General features: G+C 34.9%; 1 long non-coding RNA gene across 1 annotated transcript; it reads right to left on the reverse strand.

Moving 5' to 3' along the window:
- Positions 1-306: 306 nt before the first annotated feature.
- Positions 307-1,958, reverse strand: LOC138889025 (uncharacterized). The gene is made up of 3 exons (XR_011406573.1): positions 1,817-1,958; positions 1,417-1,484; positions 307-553 (listed from the first exon to the last, which is right to left on the reverse strand). It is a non-coding gene; the product is annotated as an uncharacterized lncRNA (long non-coding RNA).
- Between the last annotated feature and the right edge of the window lie 4,220 nt (positions 1,959-6,178).

Raw genomic sequence — 6,178 nt, forward strand, 5'->3', positions numbered from 1 at the left:
CCTATTAGATTGCTTGTGCACTAATGACATCGGGTTTTGGAAAATTTTAATAGATATTTATGGTTTTTGCCTAATATTGTTACCATTTTATTTTTATGTTTTATTTATGTGCTATATCACCATGATCTTTTATACTTAGTCTCCTTTATTAAATAAAAAAATCATGATTTCAAAAGTAATAAAATGAATAATGTCACAACCCTAACCCCGAACCCGGTCGTGATGGCGCCTCTCGTGAAGACAAGGCCAGCCAATTTAACCAAATTCTCATTTTAAGAAGTTAATTGACATGAAAGCAATATAAGCAGGATTTAAATGATACTAAACATCGTAAAATATCGATACAGGTGCGGAATATCCAACCCGACATAGCCCTAACCAGGGTGTCATAAGTTACGAGCATCTATAGACCATGATACAAGTCTGCTAAGTCCAATATCTAGTATGAATGCTTGAAGGAAATAGTAGACACGGGCTACGGACGCCAACATCTACCTCGTAGAGGCCAAGTGGAGGAATCAACACTTAGGAGCGGAACCAGCGACGCTTGAATCTGCACACATGGTGCAGAGAGTAATATAAGTACTCTGACCCAGTGAGTAATAAATATAAATAATGACTGAAAGTAAGAAAACGCGTATACACAAGGTATTCTATAATGAAGCAGTTAAATAAGAAATTGGTAAGCAGTAAACCAATGAAAAGTAGAATAAAATACTTCTACAACAATTAGACAAGTAATTGACAGAGATTTAAGATAAAGTAAACACATAGAAGTTCGCCCCTCGGGCTCAATCTCACATCACAATGGGTACCCGCGCTTACTGGGGGTGTGTAGACTCAGGGAGGGGCCTCTTACAATATCAAGTCATCTCGTGGCATCAAATCTAGGCTATCGGCCTCATGTCAATCAAGCCACCTCGTGGCGTATATATGTATCTCAGGCCCTCGGCCTCATATCAGTATCAATGTTCCTCATAATATAGGCCCTCGGCCTTACTTAGTCCAAAAATCATCACAAGCCCCTCGGCAATAGTAAAACAGTGTTTTCAGCCAAAACATCATTTAAAATATCATTTAAGTCTTGAAAACTGAGAAAGAATGGCTGAATAGTAAAATAGTGGAAAAATATCGTGACTGAGTTCAAGTAACAAGTCAAAACAGTGAGGAAAATATCAATAAATAGCCCCGAAGGGTTCAAATAGTTGGCACTAGGCCCAGCCCTAATAATGATAACATCACATAGTTTACAATCAAATACGCGGTAAAATCATCAATCGAGACGGACCAAGTCACAATCTCCAATAGTGCACGACCTCACGCTCGTCATCGGGCGTGTGTCTCACCTCATATAGCACTACAATGTGCAACCTGGGATTTCAAACCCTCAGAGCATCATTTACAATCATTACTTACCTCGAACCGGCTAAAACTCTAGCTCACGACGCTTTTGCCCCTCGAATTGGCCTCCACGTGCGTCGAATCTATCCAAAATCAGAACGAATACTTCATAATATGCTAAGGAAACAAAGTCCAAGCGAAAACAATCGAAAAATACCAAAAATTCCGAAATTAGCAAAAACTCGAGCCCCAGGCCCACTTCTCGAAACTCAAAATTTTTTACATCAACGAGTTCCTTATCTCCCTACGAGTTCATACACATTAAAAGTTCTCAAATCTGACCCCAAATGGTCCTCCAAATCCTCAATTAGAATTTCAAAATTCCAAAGCCTATTTCTTCCATTTTTAGCAATAATTCAATGATTTTCTAGGTGGATTTCATAATATAAACGAGTTTTAGGTCCGAAATTCTTACCTCCAATCGTTTCCCCTCTTAGAGCACTCTTGAAGATTCTAGCAATTTCTTGGTAGTTCAACTATAGTAGTGGTTGTGCCTTCCACCAAATGCATATTTGTTTCCCTTTCTCGTTCCGCAATGAGTTTTGGAGCAGTTGGCCAAATCTTTTTGAAGCTATTTAGATGAATGAACAACAAACCACTTAATTCCTTGACCTTTAATGAGGAATCAAACAAATAAGATCCTTGGGGAAACCATCCGAATTCCCATCTTCACTTTATTATAATGGAGAGAGCATCTTTGTGTCCTTTTGCTGCTATACATAGCCATCATGACTTGTTTCACAATAGTGGGGGATCCACTAACTTTTATAAATATACTTCTCTTGTGCACTTCTCAAAATGCAACCCAAAATCTCACTTTAAGACTTTTAAGCTCTCACTTAAAGACTTTTAAACTCTCACTTTAAGACTTTTAAACGCGGTTGTCCATTTACCACTATATTAATCAATATTCTGGACACTTTTCAGTCACCTATGCAAGGTCTAGTTTGACCATTCAACTCTCTTTTATTAAACATGTTGTAATACATAGTTTTAAAGAATTTATTGCAGCTACTATAGACAATATAATGAAAGTCCTCAGTGCGCTTCCCATAATTAGCCATGAACTAATTTACAAGACCTCAATTAACAGCTCCCTAAACTGTAGCGTATAGATAGCTTCTTATCTCTTCAATTTGTCGTCTAAAACTTTTTTTTTTTCCTGAAGCGGCAAATATCAACTTTGCCAATTCAAACCTAAATCTTCTCTACAACCCCAAAACCCATTCCATTCGCGCTCCTAAGTCACAAATCACCTCCTGAAGCTAACCGAACCATCAGAACTCACATCCGGGCCCTCTAACACATAAGTCAACGTCCGGTTGGCTTTTCCAACTTAAGACTTCCTAAAAGAGACTAAGTGTCTCATTTCTTACCAAATCCTCTCCGAACTCAAACTAATCAACACAGTCACATAAACACTGAGAACGAAGCATAAAGAAGCTGGAATGGGGGAAACGGAGCGGTAACTCATGAGACGACTGGCCGGGTCGTCACAAATAATTAATTTGATAGTTCACCGTTGGCTTGCCTAACAACGACGTTGGAAATCATCACGGCCTATAGTGAGTTTTGAATCGTGACAATATAATTCATATACAAGTTTATACATAGTTATACACTATTATACATGTACTGCACATGTATAATGAAATTAATTTTTTAATATATTTTCTTACTTTTTCTCGAACAATCCATGTAAATTTTAGTTTTCTTGATGATTTTTTTGCTAAATCAGGAACTTGCAGCAATTTTTTTATATCATATAAGTTGAATCAACGAAATTGGGGAAAAGTAAACTACTCGGTACTTTTATCTTATTTACCGGTTGAGGAAAAATTCTTTAGGAAAAGTTACAAACTTGTCTATCCATTAGAAAAATCATTCAAATCAAACGTAAAAATTACGGTGTCACAAAAATCCAAACAACTCTACTAAAATAATTGTTTCCGTAAAAGATACTAGAAAAACTAGCAGAACAAGCACAACCACCTACCTCAAGTCCTCAACTGCTCACTTGATCAACTCCAAACACCATTAATATTTTGATAGAATCACTCCCTACTATAATACAAAAGAAAATTAGATCTCAAAGAACTGGAGCCTTTGAAATTGTTGCTTCAAGAAGTTTTTCAAAGTCTAATATCAAATGATCATAGAACAATTCTCAAAAGTTAGTTTATTTATAAATAATGATTGGTACTTTATCTTGCAGTCAAACCAAACCAATTCTAAGTCAGAATTAAAACTTTAAAAAGAATAGAATTAAGGTTAAAATAGCACGGCTAGCCAGTTTTCGAAGTGGTCATTCAAAAATAGCCAGTATTTGTAAAGTCATTGAAAAATAACTACTATTTTGCTGCAACAGGGATCAGTCCAGCATAATATACTGGAGAACACCTGTGTATGAACTTCCAACATATTATGCTGGAACTCCAACACGCGGAAAGTTCCAGTATAATATACTTGATATTGAGCACATGTGTATGAAAATAAAACATATTATACTGGACCGGTATATTATACTGTAACTCCAGTATACTTATGCTGAAACTTCATTATAATATACTAGAGTTCTAATATACTTATATTGGAACGCCAGTATATTATGCTGGAGTATATTCCGGATTTTGAACAGTATTTTTATTCAGATTTATCTTTACATGAAAAATGGCTAAATTTCGATTACTTTGAAACTATAACTATTTTTGAATAACCACTTGTAAATCTGGCTATTTTTGAATTTTTCCCAAATTTAAGCCATATGGGTCTTTATCTGGACCAAGTGGGCACGGCCCAACAGTGTGCTCCTATGTCCAAACTAAATCTGATCAATTCCAATTCTTTGTAACTCGAACAAAGACCAACACATTCCATCCAACATCCAACATATCATTATACGACATACTCAAACTTGGTCACAAGCTAAGATTAAGATAGAATTTTACCTCATGTAGTAAAGGTATATACCCTATTTATTATAAATAAAAATTATTTTAAAATATTATTTTCTATAGCTACTTTTTATATTTTACAGTAAAATATATATTTATGGTATATACTACCATTGAGTCATGAAATAAGGGATGAAATAAAGCATGAAATACGCTATTTATATTTTTTCTCTTTCTTAGACAATTGGACATACCTATTTTTAAGGTGATTGATGTTACTATATTCATGAATACATGGCGTGAATACATGTGAATACATGCGCGTGCAGCTGGACTGCTCTGATTTTAGGCGCTTTTTACTCGTGTGTTATTCATGAATACAGTAGCACGAATACATATGAATACATGCGCGTATAGCTGGACTGCCTGATTTTAGGCGCTTTTTGCCGATGTATTCATGAATACATGACGCAAATACATGCGCGTACAGCTGGACTGCCCTGATTTTAGGCGCTTTTTACTGCTTTATTCATAAATACAACAGTGCAAATACATGTGAACTGCCCTGATTTTAGGCGACTGCCCTAATTTTAGGCACTTTTTGCTACTGTATTCATGAATACATGACGTGAATACATGTGAATACATGCGCGTACAGCTGGACTACCCTGATTTTTAGGCGTTATTTGTTGCTGTATTCATGGATACAACAGCGCGAATACAACAAATACACTACCGTAACAACTGAATAGTAGTTATAGAAAGTAATTATGTATATGATAGCTATAGGAAGTTAATAACCACTAAACAATAGTGGTTTCTGAAAATTCCTCTTCAAGATATTCACACACATCACACATAAATGTACAAGGGGCGACTCAAGTACATCTACGTCCTAAAGCTAAAGTTTAATATGAGACCTAATGTTTTTCTAAAAGATTATAATATATATTTTTATTTGAAGTTTATTCTTCTAGCTTTTGAGATGCAAAATCGATTTCTTCCAATAATTCCGTTTCAATTGATAATACATTCAATTCATTTAATCTTTCTTGAGTCATAGCTAAGATTTAATCAATTTTAATTTTAAATTTTTTTTTCGTTGAGGAAACTCCTATAGAATTATTAACATTACTCTATAAGTAATATATTTAGAAAAAAATCTAACTGTTTTATTTGATTAAGTATATAGTATCTTCTACTTGCACTATTTTCCTTGTCATATTAATTTCTAATTCACGTGTTAAAAAAATTATTCATACTACACATTTTTAAGTAAGTGAAATGATTACTTTATTTACACATCTAAAAGAATTTTCTTTATGAAAAAGCCTACTTTTGTACTAAAGTACTAAGTTTTATTTGTCTTCTAAAAATTAATCAAATGAGCGGCCTTTCAAATTCCATTCCACAAACCCCATTAATTCCACCAAATTCACCTGACATTATCAATCTATCGGGCGAACTAAACAGCCCAAAAAACTCCCACCCGCTCTCTCCCTACCCTCACACAACCCTACCCCAATATTCAAAGATAAATTATTAGATAATTCCGAGGAGACCCATATAATTATGCATCATGAAAAATATCATAGTCATTTCATGCCAGCGAATGCACCAACGGAGGAAGTAATTCTAAAGCCTACGCATGCAGTCTGGATGCAATTGATAAAGAAATTCAAATCAACCTATCAAATAAAGACCTCAAACGTATTTACCAGCCTTGGAAATACTCCGCATTATCAAAGCTCATAGGTAAATGTATACTTCATCATTATCTTAATAAGAAAATCCAAGATCTATGAAGACCTACGGAAAACTTTATCCTCATGGACCTAGGAGCGGATTACTTAATTGTGAAGTTTAATAAAGAAGGAAATATG

This window comes from Nicotiana sylvestris, chromosome 4 (assembly GCF_000393655.2).
Source record: "Nicotiana sylvestris chromosome 4, ASM39365v2, whole genome shotgun sequence".
Lineage (NCBI taxonomy): Eukaryota > Viridiplantae > Streptophyta > Magnoliopsida > Solanales > Solanaceae > Nicotiana > Nicotiana sylvestris.